Below are 14376 nucleotides of genomic sequence, written 5' to 3'. Positions count from 1 at the left end.
ATCACGGTCTTGAAACCCCTATTCCAGGGCACCCCAATAATTAAGACATTAAACCCTTTTTGGAAAACAATAGAGACCCTTGGTACCATCAGAAAAGCTATTACAATTATTTTCATATCCTTAAAATAAAATAACATGGGTAAGACAGTAAATAAAGACATTGTGGTACTTAATCACCTTATATTATTAATCAATGAAAACTTATTTTTTGTTGGAAAGAAAATTAAAGCCGGGAAGAGTCCTTTCACACGTAAGTAGATGGACCTTGGCGAATACGTACCGTGGAATACCACCACTGCTCAACACAAACAATCCAAATTCATTTGGATGAATCTCCAAATAATTAAACAAAGTGAGAGCAATTAGACAAACGAGAATGCACACTGTGTGATCGATTCCATGTATGTAAAACTCTAGACGTGACAAATTCACCTCTAGTGACAGAACGCGGATTCAGTGGTGGCCTGGAAAATGCGGAAGCAGGGGGCCAGAGAGAGCACGAAGGAGTTCAGGGAAACTTCTGAAGATGACAGATATGTTCAGTATCTTGATTGTGGTGATGGGGTTCTGAGTGTAGAGAGGTGTCAAAATTTATCAGGTTGTACGCTTAAAGTCTGTCCAGTTTATCGGACGTTGATTATCCCTCAGTTAAGCTGCTAAAAAGAAAAGAAGACAGCAAGTACACCCCGTTTACATGGTGATCGCAAAAAATAGGTGCCCGTTAACTTTTGTGAATTGATTGATTAGAACCACAGCGCAGTTATGATTAAACCATGTACTGGTCGGCCCCGGCTGCCATAGAAAGTACCACACTGGATGGCTTACGCAACAGAGATTTACTGCTTTATGGCTCCGGAGTCTAGAGGCCCAAGATCAAGTGTCAACGGCGTTGGTCTCTTCTGAGACCCCTCCCCTTGACTTGTCGATGGCCACCTTCTCCCTGTGTCCTCGCCTGGTCTTCCCTCTACACCTGCTCCTGTCTGTGTCTTAATATCCTTGAGAGGACACGTGTTCCTATGGGATTAGGTCCCACCCTAAATGCTTCACTTTTACGTAATTACCTCTTTGAAGTCCCTGTCTCCAAATACGGTCACGGTCAGAGGTATTGGGGGTTGGGACTTCAACAGGGGGTGGGGGAAGTGACACAATTCAGCCTGTGACAAACATGGTTTTCCATTTATATGACAGCACTTACCACACAGTTCATTTAGATGTAGCCTAATTTCCTTTAGGATGTTCTGGTTGTGGGAGTAGCGAGATGATTAATAGAAGAGAGAATCTCGTGAATTAGCCCCTCGACTAAACTACCAAAAGCTGTACCTGAGTCCCTAAAAAAAAAAAAAACACCCCGCAGACAGGCAAGAGAGAAACTGGCAGAAGGAAATGTGATCTTTGGTGAGATCTTTGGGGGTCTCCAACCCCCGTTGGAGACACAGAGGAAAGCCTGGCAGGCAACAGAACAGGAAGAGAGACAGGACCATGAAGTAGCTTTTTCTTTATCCTCAGATCCTGTCTTACCATCAGACTACCAAGTAGTCTGATGGACTGCAGGGTCACCCCGCCCCCCCAAAGGAAAGTCATGACTTTACCACCTAAACAAACGGCCAGGTTTGCACGCAGAGCTCCTCCCTTGCTGTGGGCCCAGGCCTTTCTGAGCCCCCCTCTCCGTGGATGCCAAGGGCAGGAAATCCAAGCCGGAGGTGGGCAAGCGGGGAGATCAGGTGTGATACAAAGCAGGATGCTCATGGGACAACCCCCTGCTGAGAGGGGCCCAAGTGTGGGCCTTTGAAAAGCCCCAGGTCGCTAGTTCGCACACTGACCTGTAAGTACTTTTGTTTAGATAATCAAACAAAGCTCGATTTCGAATTTGCATGGGTTTCTAGTTCCAAAGCGTTCTTGCTGTGCCTGTGACGGCAACTTCCTCTCTGGGCCTGAGACTCTTGGCCTTGCAAATGGAGTGGTAGGGGGTTGGGGGGTGGGGAGGAGCAAGTGTCTTAACCTGGGCTTAAGATGAACTGCTTGTCAACATAATGTAGGCAAGAGCTAAGCATCATCCTTTCAGCCGTCAGATACGCGTCCCTACTCTGCACTCCACCCAAAAGAATCATAGTCCTTTTCCAAAGTTTTCATAAATTACTTGCATTTAGTTAAATGTTTGACCATCTTCCCATACTTCACTGAAACACTGGTGTAAAAGCAAGAGGCCCAGAGGACGTACCTATGCCACCTCTTTGGGAAAGTCATGTGGCCCCGTGAGGCCTCTCTTCGGGAGGAATTGTTCTCTGATTTCTATCTAAACCCAACAGAGTGAATTAAGAGGTAGAATCCTACCTGGTGTTTGAGCTGGACTCAAGATCAAGTGGACAGCTAGAGGATTATGACCCTTGAGGATTATGACCTTATTAAATAACACTGATGGTGACTGTTTAGTGAATGTCTACTATGTACCAAGACTATATGTTCCAGACTATAGTATATGTGATTTAATTCCCACCATATTAAGAAGTAGATAATAATCTTCACCATTTTACACCCAGAAAATGAGGCTCAGGGAAATTCCTCGGCCAGGGACACGCAAATCTTAAGCAACAAAGCTGAATTCAGACCTACGTTTGTCTGATTTCAAAGCCTGCACTCTTTTTACCACCTCTTGCTTTTCTGGAGGATGGCCCCAAAATATATTTTGGACTGTACTTGAGTGTCGTTATTTGGTGAGTTATCTTTGTATGTCTATTTAGATCAGAGGCTCCTTCGTATGAAAAGATTGAGTCTTTTTCTGGCTTTTGCTGAGCAGAATACGCAAGTTTAAGACACTCAAAAAACGTTGCCTGAAGGTCTGTACCTGACCTTCGTCACAGTATTATACCAACGTCAAGCTCCTGGTTTTTGACAATGTGCTGTTGTCATCTAAGACTTTACTGTCGGGGGAAACTAAGTGAAGGACACACGGGAACCCTCTTTTCTATTTTTTGGAACTAGTTCAAAATAAAGGATTCGTTAAATGTCATTTGATAATGATAAGGGGCACTGTGCTGGTACAGTAGAAACAAAATTAGGAAGTCAGGTCCCAGGTTCTAAAACTGTTCTTCCTCTAACTAGCTATGTGACTTTGTACGAGTCCTGTCCAACTAAGGCCCAACAAAAGTGGTATCCAACCACCATTTTGGCGTTAAGAGTCATGATTTCTGATATTAAAAAAAAACAAAAACAAAAACAAAAACCATTCTCAACTTCTTTTTTTAGGATGCAAGAGTGAATATATACATCTAACTTGCTTCCTCCCCAAATGCACGAACGTTATGGTAAAAAGAGACTCTTTAAAGACACACCCCACAAAGACAGGCAGGACAAGAGAGGAGAAAACAGCAACAAGATGATAGAAGGCAGGAAGCAGGTGAGTGAGTGATAAAAGGACTTACCAGGCCTTGAGCTGACAGTACATAAAGCTGAGGATCAACCCGTTTGGCACTATAGAATCTTCCAAAAAAGTCAGGAACCAACAGCTCCAGGCAGTGGTGGATATATACGGGGTGGCTACGGGAAGGACTGGGTGAAAACCCCCAAAGACAGATCTCTAGATTCCTCCCCCCCCAACCCCCACCCCACCCCCACCCCCCCGCCGTATCCCGGGAGACTGCTTTTACCCCATCTAACCAGAGTCTAGGGATTTCATCCTCCTAAGAGTGGAAAATAGAAGTCTGTGGACTGGGAACTTGGAAGCACCATGTCCAGGCAAAGAAGATTAAACGAGTGTATACACAATGAGTGCCAAGTGCCGAGAGAGACCTCCATCCCCCCAGCTCAGCTCCCAGGACTTTGGCAGCCAGATGTTAAGCTTCCAGGCAGGAGACTAAAATTCTCCTCTGGAGAATCTGACCAGCCCCAGAGAAACCTCCCAAAGATACTGAAGTTAGGGAGTGCTCAACAAATAGCCCACACAGTGAGCTCACCCTGCAGGGAAGCTTACAGTCAGCAAACCCCCACCTTGAGCTCAGAGCTTCCAATTCTGGCTTGTTGGTTCCCAACGCTACCGTGGAGATAGATACACCACAAACCAAAGAAAAAGGCCACCTGGAGTCTATGCAGGGAGACGAAAACTTTCCCCACAATAAATAATATCCTCAGAGCAACGACAGACGATCCAAGCAAAAGAAAACCTAAGCAAAGAATGCTATAAAAGAAGAGGAGGAGGAGGAAGGAGAAGAGGAAGAAGAAGAAGAAGAAACATAGAGAACAACAGCCAAAGAGCTCTCGGGAACTAAAAACGAAACTGCACAGATGACAAATTAAATATAGAGAGACTGGAAACTGAAGTTGATGGTAAGTATCCCAGAAACGACAGCAAAAAAGACAAAGAGATGGAAAATGAAGGAGAAAAGAAAGTAGAGGATGGGTCCAAGAAGTCTGACATTTAAAGAATGGAAGAGATCTCAGCAAGAGAGAAAAGAGAAATAGAGGGTTGATCATCGACAAAATCACTTGAGCTGTTCTCCAAGGACAGGACACGCTATTCTAGAATGGAAGGGTCTAGCGCGACGGACCCAACACAACGGACGAAAATGGCCCAAGGAACATCACTGGGCAACTTCTAACCCCTGGGGACCCACTGGGAACAAAACACGATCCTACGGGCTTCCATGAAGATAAAATTGGTCAATTACAAGGATCAGGAAACACATCGACTTCCAACTTTTCAAAGCCAAGAGACAAAGGACAGAGGGTCCGGTTCTGGGTACGACGGTGAACGTACCCTCCGCCCGGACTCTCCCATGGATTGCCATTCTAAAACCCGGACAGAACGATGCAGCATTTGTTTGGGGAATCAAAAAAGTCAACGGGAACAGGCAGACTGAGATAGGAGACCAGAATCCAGAGGACGCCCAAACCAGCAGTAATTGTAACATTTTTGTCTCCCAGAATATCCCGCCGTGCCTCAAGGCAGTGTGACGGCAATGGCAACGGCAGCCTGAGGTGCCTAAAAAGTGGAATATTAATTCAGCAATAAAAGGAGCAAATTATCGATTCATGTAACGGAATGACTGACTCTCAGACACATTTTGCTAAGTGAAATAAGCCAGATCAAAAGGCTATTATAGAATTCCGTTCGTCTAACTTCCTGGAAAAGGCCACACTACAGGAACAGGAAACAGATCAGTGATGGCGAGGGAACGAGGTGCAGGGAGGGGTTGACTGCAAAGGGGCAGCGTGAGGGAAATTTTGTGATCGAATTATTCTATATCATGACTGCGGTGGTGGACACACGACTCTATGCGTTTGTCAAAACCCACAGACCCGTACACCAGCAAGTGTGAAGTTTGCTGTACATAAATTTAAAAAACCAAATGAATCAGGGTATGGGAGGGAACCCCACAGGGATCTAAACCATAACAAATTCACCTAAGTGTATTATAAACGAATAACATAACCACATGAAAGGGGTGAAAAGAATTTTGAAAACAGTGGGTTTTTTGTTTTTTTTTTTAAGTTTATCTATTTATTTTGAGAGAGAGAGAGAGAGAGCGCTCAAGCAGGGGAGGGGCAGAGAGAAAGGGAGAAAGAGAGAATCCCAAGCAGGCTCCGCACTGGCAGCACAGAGCCCAACTCAGGCTCAAATTCACAAACAGCAAGATCATGACCTGAGCGGAAACCAAGAGTCGGAGGCTTAATCGAGCAACCCCACCCCCGCCCCCACCGACAACGGTGTTTTAACAGGATACCGTAAGGCTTCGGACAGAAAGAACTCGATGCAAATATGCATTCTAGTCAGTACATTTGTTTCTCAGAGGGCTGTGGGTTAGCAATTCTCAAATTACTTATGTGGATGCTAGGGTCGAACGGAATAGTAAATACGGTATTGAGCACGAGAACCAGGCCTTCTCACGGTCAGAGAAAGAAGTTACACATAGGGAACGGAGAAAGGCTAGAATAATCCCTGTGGTGTGTGACTGGAGTCAAGGGTATCGACATGAACTCTCGTGTTTTTTTTAAATATGTACACAGTTCAATAGACAAAGAAATGAACATAAATATGTGTATAGACTTGGCTTATTATACATGCATATATTTCCTAGCTCTGCCTGCTGAGCAGGCCTCGAAGCAATGACACCCCAGTAAGAGTGAGCCCACCTAGTGCCTCGATGTTGGTCTCTAAGTGCTGTGAGCTATTAAAGGGAACCAGGGCTCTTTCAGAAGTGGCTGATCGAGCTCAGAGAGTGGAAATAGGAGATGACCCGGGAGTATCTTGTGAAGCCAGAAGGTAAGAAGTTACCCCCAAGGATGAAGGCCCAGGATGCAAAGAACACAGGGACCAACCTGAAAGCACTTCCAATGGCCAGAGTTGGAACAATCTGAAGTACAATATAAATGGTAATATAATTAGATTACAGCCCATAGAGTAAAACAAATACCCATGGGTCCACACTAATATAAATACATGAGTGAACGGATGGATGGATGGATGGATGGATGGATAGATGGATGGAGAAAGGGGTAGCTCTTCCTTATAGAAGAATTCCAATTAACAAATGTAGAAGATGGGGCGCCTGGGTGGCTCATTCAGTTAAGCCTCTGACTTTGGCTCAGGTCATGATCTCGCCGTTCACGAGTTTGAGACTCGCGCCGGGCTCCGTGCTGACAGCACAGAGCCTGCTTGGGATTCTCTCTCCCCCTCCCCTGCTCATGCTCTCTCTCTTTCTCTCTCTCAAGAAATAAATAAATAAAGTTAAAAAAAAAAAAAAGGTAAACATCACTAGCTATAAGAATTATCGCAGGGGGGTGGAGGGCGGGGGGCGCCTGGGTGGCCCTGTCGGTTAACCATCCAACTTTTGATTTCAGCTGGGATCACGATTTCTACAGTTCTTGAGATCAAGCCCCGAGCTGGGTTTCACAACGAGCAGGAAGCCTGATTGGGATCCTCTCCCTCCCTCTCTCTCTGTCCCTCCCCTGCTCTCTGTCTCAAAATAAATCAGCATAAAAACATAAGAATTACTGACATCACGAACCCCTTGGTCTGATGCCCTGAGAAGTGCACATCACTTCTATGGTGTTCTTGCTAAAAATTCATGAAAAATCAACAGGCAAACCCAAATCCAGGGACACGCTACAAAATAACTGACTGGTAGTTTTGTTGTTGTTGTTGTTTCAATAGTGACAAAATCGTGAACAACAAGGAAAGACTGAGGAACTGTGACAGACTGGAGGAGATTGAAGAGAAATGGCAATTAAATGCAGTGTGGGATCCTGGGGAGGGGCCGTCAGTGAAAAAAACTGGCAAACTCCCTCTAAACCTATGGTTTAGTTAATAGTATTTGTACCAAAGTTAATTTCTTAGTTTTTATCATCGTACCAAGATTCTAGAAGATGTAAACATTAGGGGAAGCTCGGTGAGGGATATACGAAAACCCTCTGTGCTATTTTCACTCTTCTGTAAGCCTGAAATTATTGCAAAATAAAAGTTGTGTGTTTTTTTTTAAGTACATACTATGGGGCGCCTGACTGGCTCACTCGAAAGAGCATGCGACTCTTGATCTCGGGATCGTGAGTTCGAGCCCCACGTAGGGTGCAGAGATTACTTAAATAAATAACTTTTGAAAAAGTACCTACTGTGGTAAAATGTCATTTTACATCCTTAGCTGACCTGCCACAGCGAGGTACCTCCGATGTGGTCTCACAGATGCTCGTGGCACCAGTGCTTAAACCTAATGGTGAATTCTGGTGCCTGGACCAGCTGGCTGGCTGATTCTCCCCGCTCGTTTTGCTACATCGGCCAACAGGTTTGGCCAGAATTCCGAGGCCTTGGACTTTGCTGGATGAGAAAAAGGGGAAAGGGAGCAAACGGCCAGGGGGGGGTAGAGCCTGCTTTCCCGTGTGCTTCTAAGCGGCTTTCAGCTCCCACCCTGCAGAGCTCCGACCTTGACCTCTCTGGAAGCCACTCCTCTTGGGTCTGAAAGATCACAGAAGGCATAGTCTAGGTGGGAACCAGACCATCTGTTTATGTCCTCGGAATTTTAAAACCGATCCCCGTGTTTACAAACCCGAGCTTACATGTCACGTTTGTTGGGCAATAACTAAGTAGCTGCCAGGCAGTGGCAGGGTTTCTCCCCTTCAGAAGCTCCTCCCCGAGGAAGGAGGTCAGGTCCTGAAAGGTGGTTCTCAATCGCACTGTTTATCACCCCGGTTGCCGACAAGGAGTTTCCACTTGCAGCCCTCAGACTGGGGGCCATCAGACAGGAGTGTTTCAAGATCAAGCACATGCACGGGAGGCCTGGGTGGCTCAGCTGGTTGAGCCCCTGACTCTCGATCTCCGCTCAGGTCACGATCCCAGGGTTGTGGGATGGAGCCCCGCATTGGGACCCTCTCTCTCCCTCTGCCCCTCTCCCCCGCTCATGTTCTGTCTCTCTAAAATAAAAATTTTTAAGTATCTATTTAAAAAAATTGTGTTAATAAATAAAATCAAGCACATGTTCCCCCCTCTTGGCCGATAGATGTTCCCTCTGGCATATTTTCCCCAACAAAGCTGTTCTTCACTGCATCGAAAACACATTAAGGGAGAGAAGATCTGCAAATATTGTGGGAATCTCCTTAACTTGTATCCACTGCCCCCCTAGACTCTGAAGTCAGGCACTTCAAAGGGGCCTTGTAAGGAGGAAATATCCGTGGCCTGGGGCAAGCAAATCATCACTCCGGCCTCTGTTTCTGCAAAATCCTGGTCTGCTCCTGAAGGAGGCTGGTAGGCTCTTTGTGGACGGGAGCCTGCAAGCCATGGCACTTCGAACCCTTTCGTTTTTGTTTATTGCCTGTCCTATTTCTTGCTGATTACCGACTATAGAAGCAAGGCGGCTTCTATATATTACACAGTTACCCTTTGTCCCTTAGAACCTCCTCTAATGTTGAAGGACTCAGTCCACACACAAGGGCAACATTCACTATTTTTTTCACTGATTTCCATTTTTTTTAAAATGATCTCTTGTTTGGGATTGAATATATTAGTAAGCCCTTATGTGCCCCTACATGATGGGGTTAAAAATGTTTGCAAAACACCTCGGGCTGAGCCTGAGCAGACCAAGCACACTGTAGACCGACGGGCTCATGGCCAAGAACCCTGATGGGGCATTGGCAGCGAGCAGAGCTTTTTCAGGATGGCCGAACTTCGTTGATAACCGTGCAAGACCTCAAGAAGGATGATCCTGGGGTTGTGAGTTTGAGCCCACATTGTGCGTGGAGCCTACTTAACATAAAAAATAAAATTAAAAAAAGAGCAAGAAGGAGGCTCTAAATTGCTGCCTGATACCCTGTTTCCGGAATCAGCCAAGCAGGAGGTTGACACAATTATCCGGACAATCTGAGCAGAGATCTACTTATCTACATTAAAAACCATCATCATCAGGGGCGCCTGGGTGGTTCAGTAGGTTGAGCGTCCGACTTCGGCTCAGGTCATGATCTCACGGTTCGTGGGTTCGAGGCCCCATATGTGCTGACAGCTTAGAGCCTAGAGACTGGTTCAGGTTCTGTGTCTCCCTCTCTCTCTGCCTTTCCCCTGCTCGCTCGCTCTCTCTCTCTCTCAAACACTCATTCCCATATTGCAAATACAGAAACCAAAACACAGATAGGTAAAGTAACTTTTATTTTAACTTTTTTTTTTTAACATTTATTCATCTTTGAGATGACAGAGACAGAGCATGAGTGGGGGAGGAGCAGAGAGAGAGGGAGACACGGAATCTGAAGCAGGCTCCAGGCTCTGAGCTGTGTCAGCACAGAGCCCAAAGCGGGACTCAAACTCACTGACCGCGAGATCATGACCTGAGCCAAAGTCAGACGCTTAATCGACTGAGCCACCCGGGCGCCCCAGTAAAGTAACTTATCCAGAGTCACACAGCTAATTAAGAGCAAAGCTGGGATTCAAACCGGGGTCTCTGACCACAGACATCTTAGCCACCAAGCTGAACCGTTCAGGTGACCACCTCCGTCTCAGGTTAACTGACCGGAGCAATGAATATGCTTCCATACCCAAGCATGCCTTCTTCCTCACAATATCCTCATGGAGCAGGGCTGGCACCGTGAGCCCCGTGTCTACCTTAGAACATTCCCACTGGGAGTCACCTCCCTATGACAGCCAAAAGCCACTCTGTCTCCCGACCCGACCCCTTAAGAACCAACGCAACAGGAAGCTACGGGTGGCCATCTGTAGACAGGGCTCGGGAAGCGGCTCTCAACCAGGGGCAACGTCACTTCCCGGGGACATTCGGCAACATGTGAAGGTATGTTCGATCACCACAACTGGGGGTGGGGAGGAGGAGGAGTATTAAACGGCAGCCGGGGACGCTACTAACCATGGCACGAGCCAGCCTCTCCACTCCCCCACCTCCGGTCCGGTCCGGCCCCGGTGTCGGATGGCGTAGAAGGTGGGAGACCCTGAGCGAAAGGAGTCAGTCCTGCTCTTCAACCCTTGTCCCCGGCCTGGCCTGGGATGATGAAAAATCACTGCTACTGCAGGCAGGAAGCTGTATCAGACGGGTCATCTCACCTGCCGGGGAGATGCTACCGCCTGCATGTGGGGCTTTCTCCACCGGGCTAATTAGTGCATTTGCGGATTGTCTGAACGGACAGCCTCCTTTCCCCCGTAAACAGCACGTTGGCAAGCCAGTCCACACTCAGAACACTGCCCTGACAAGCTAAGCAAGCGATTCAACAAGGTGACTCTTGTTGCTGCGCGGAATAAAGGCGGGTGGCATGTTCTAGGGGCAATCGGGGGGGGGGGGGGGGGGGGGGGGGCGGGGGGGAGAGAAGTGTGAAATTGACAAGGTTAAAGGGGGCTTTGACAGGTAAAGCAAGGAAAGAGCACTACCAGCAGAGGGGAAGAGAGGAACTTTAAAGCTGGTCAGGGAATCCTGTTGGCCCCACTCCCTAATTATTTTAGCACGCGATGAGATCATCCTCCACGAGAGCGGACTCAAAGAAAGGGGAGCTATAACCAGATACCGCTGCAAATAAAGTTGGCTTCACTCCAGAACCTAAAACAAGATGCGTGCGGCATTCGCTTCGTGAGAAGTTTAAGGTCAGAGTTCTGTCACGAAAGCACCCGCCTGGGGAGTCAGACAGACCTGGTTCCGAGTCCCCGCTTTGAAATGTCCTCGCCACGCAACTCCCGGCAGAAAACAATCTCTCTGCACCTTGTGCCTCATCTGCAGAGCGGAACTACTCGCAAGAGCCACTCGGGGTCGTCCTGGGAAGTACAGGGTGTGATGTGTGTGTGACACGGGCACTGGGTGGTGCTGGGCACAGAAAACCCGAGGGGTAAAGTATACACGGAATAAATGCCCTGACCCACCTTCTCCCCTCCTCCCTTCCCTTGCACGTGTAGAGAGGGAGGTTGGTTTTCCCCCAAGAGCCTGGTTGGGTGAAGTCGAGGTGCAAGGGGCGGAGTCAGAGCCCAACAGAGGCTTTGTATTAATGGAATCTACTTTTACAAATCATTCCCGAGAGATGTTCAGATAAGCAAGCTTGCCCGAAACAAGGATCTTTGACTCTAGGACCCAGAAAACGACTCCCTGAGATACACTTAGTATGCCCCCAGGGTCACTAGAAACAGGTTTACCTTGAAGCTGATGAAAAGGAAGCTCCAGGCCTTTCACCCAGGCAGGAGCCCCAGCAACGCATTCATGGCCATCGGCTTTTGTAAACTTGGCGGTGGTAAGATACTCTGACCTTGACTGCTTAAGATCGCTGCCTCTTTCTACTCTGAATTCCCTTGGGCCACATTTCCCCTCCTTTTGGGTGACTCTGAAAAAAGAATTTTTTTTTAATGTTTATTTGTTTTTGATGTTTATTTATTTTAATGTTTATTTTGTTTGAAACAAACAAATAATGTTTATTTTTGACAGAGCACTAGTGGGGGAGGGGCAGAGGGAGAGGGAGACACAGAATCCGAAGCAGGCTCCAGGCTCTGAGCTGTCAGCGCAGAGCCTGATGGATGCGGGGCTCGAACCCATGAACCACGAGATCACGACCTGAGCTGAAGTCAGATGCTCAACCGACTGAGCCACCCAGGTGCCCCTGGGTGACTTTGGAGTGGCCATGGGTATTTTGGGGGATCTGGCTAAGAGGAATTAGGAGTTAGAGATACCGTTACTTTGGGCTCAGGTTATGTTTTAAATTTTATATATTTACAGTTCAGTTACTGCTAACTGTTCTGGAGCAGGGAAGGTTGCCAGCACCATTCCTACGGCCCACTGGGTTGACCCACCCGGCATGGAGATATGAAGGCTCAGATCCAGAGGTCACATCACAAGTTATGTGTCCCGTGGTTTCTGGCACCACGGGTAGCGTGGCCCGGGGGAGGAAAATCAAGATGTGGCATAGACACAACCAAAACAGACTAGTTAGAAGCTGGCCTGGGGAAAACTTTTCCAACCATCAAACTTCACAACTAACTGTAGGCACACTTAAAATTGATAACTGGTCAAGATGAATTTGAGACCACCTAAGAAACACGCCCCCCAAAATACAGGATACAAAGGATATCAGAGGTAAATATCTGATATATGATAAGCAAATACGCTTATATGCAAATCTGCTTATATGATAAGCAACTAAGAAGTATGTTTCTGAATTTGAGGATACTTTAATACCTAATTTTGTATTTATAATTTTATATTCCCTTCAAAAGGGGCTCTCACATCCTATAAGCTTCGGGCTGTACAAAACCTGGGTCCATCCCTTAGAGTCACCTACTTTTATCTTTTTCAAGAGGGTAGAATGCGGAGTGGGGGGGAGTGAGAATGGAGACAATAAAACTCCCTCACTAAATTTCCTGAAATAATTACAGCCTGGTCAGTGAATCTAGAAAACTGGAAATTCCTTATGTATCCGTTCTATCGGGAAGGATTTAAATAAAGTAAATATACAAGGCTCCAGACTATTCTGGTGGATTTCCTTGCAAGGCTGAGCACATACCGCAAGGCGTTTGGGGGGAAAGTACTTTTTCATAACGTGAAATAAAACACACCTAGCCTTAAAAAAAAAAAAAAAAAAAGTTAGTTTAGTTTCTGCTAAAATCTTTTATCTGTCCTTTATCTATCCCTTGCCTCCAGCAGAGATTCTAAACTGTATTCACGCTCGCTATTGTCGCTTGTACACCCAAATCAAACAAACTCAGCTGGATCATTCGTTTTTGAAAGCACAGAGTAACACCCCACAAGCTGGAGAAAGTGAAAGAACTTCTTTCTAAATTCAGCCGCCTGAACAAGGAAACATTCAGGTAGGCAGCGTCCTTCCAGTCTCTGTTCCCACCACGTGAAGCCTTAAAGGAACCACGCTCTGGAGGCTGGTCTTCCTTTCCATGAAAACGCCAGCAGAAGTGCCCACGAGCTCGCCCTGCCTTTTCCCACCCCCTCACCCCTCCCCGCACGCCGTCGGCTCCTAGGAGCACGAGTTTCACAGGGAAGAGAAAATGTAGCGTTCTGCTAATTTCAGAACCGCGTCCTCCCCGTTCGCGAACGCCTGGGCCCCGCGCCCAAGCCGCCTGCCCCCTCCCTCCGCGCAGCGCCCGGGATGCTGCAGCCCGAGGCTCCTCCAGGTTTGGGAAGCGGGTGACCCCGGGCAAGTTCGTCGAGTCGGAGCGGAACGACACCCGGGAGTATGTGTTGGCTCTTTTCCTTTCCTTGGAAAGCACTTAGCAAGCTTAAGGCACCCCCCCCACACACACCCACCCTGTATACCTTCTCTTGCAGTGCTGCGTGGTTTACAAAAACAGAGCTCGTGTCTTTAAAACCTGCGTTTTCTCCCTGGGAGTAAGCATTAGTTAATGACTGCCAGCCGGTTTCTGTGTCTCGGCACCATGTGACCCGGCCACGTGACTTGGAGCCGGCTGTGGTTGTTCCTTGTATTTGAATAAAAAGATCAAGCTTATTATTGCACTGAAAGCCTGCGGATCTCGCCCGTGCAACGTGATTCCCAGGCGGGTTACACAACGCGCTGCCGCCCTGGGCTCCGGCTCCCAGCGCCCAGCCTGTCTCCGCCCGGCGCAGGGAGCTGTTTGCTAAGGGACATAGAACAAACACGGTTTTATGGTTTCCAAAGTGAGAGTCCATTTTCCTCTTGGAAGACGCATGATGATCCTGAAAAAAGAAGAGACCCAATTCCCCGGAACCTTCTTATTAGGATAAGGTTAGGATCCCTAGTGCATGCATATAAATAAAGGGAAAAGGAGGAGATCCAGTCTCTTTTTCAACCGAAGATTCAGGATTTGGTTTGACCTTTCACTATTTTCCTGTCTCCCTCCCTGGAAAGTCTTCAACACACATTCTTGCCTCCTTAGAAAAAAATACAAACTAAGAGTGACATTTTGAAATTTAAAATGTAAATGGCATGTTCGTTGGG

General features: G+C 47.2%; 1 long non-coding RNA gene across 2 annotated transcripts in view; it reads right to left on the bottom strand.

Moving 5' to 3' along the window:
* Nucleotides 1-13842, bottom strand: part of LOC132682222 (uncharacterized) — a 28524-nt gene extending 14682 nt beyond the window's left edge. For both annotated transcript variants that reach the window (XR_013554126.2, XR_013554125.2), the window contains exon 1: nucleotides 13716-13842. This is a non-coding gene — a long non-coding RNA (uncharacterized LOC132682222). The remainder of the gene's footprint in view (nucleotides 1-13715) is intronic.
* Nucleotides 13843-14376: the final 534 nt, after the last annotated feature.

The sequence above is a fragment of the Panthera onca genome, chromosome A1 (assembly GCF_046562875.1).
Source record: "Panthera onca isolate mPanOnc1 chromosome A1, mPanOnc1 haplotype 2, whole genome shotgun sequence".
In the NCBI taxonomy this organism is placed as follows: domain Eukaryota; kingdom Metazoa; phylum Chordata; class Mammalia; order Carnivora; family Felidae; genus Panthera; species Panthera onca.
Note: the sequence above shows the minus strand (reverse complement) of the source record. Positions and strands in the feature narration are given on the sequence as shown.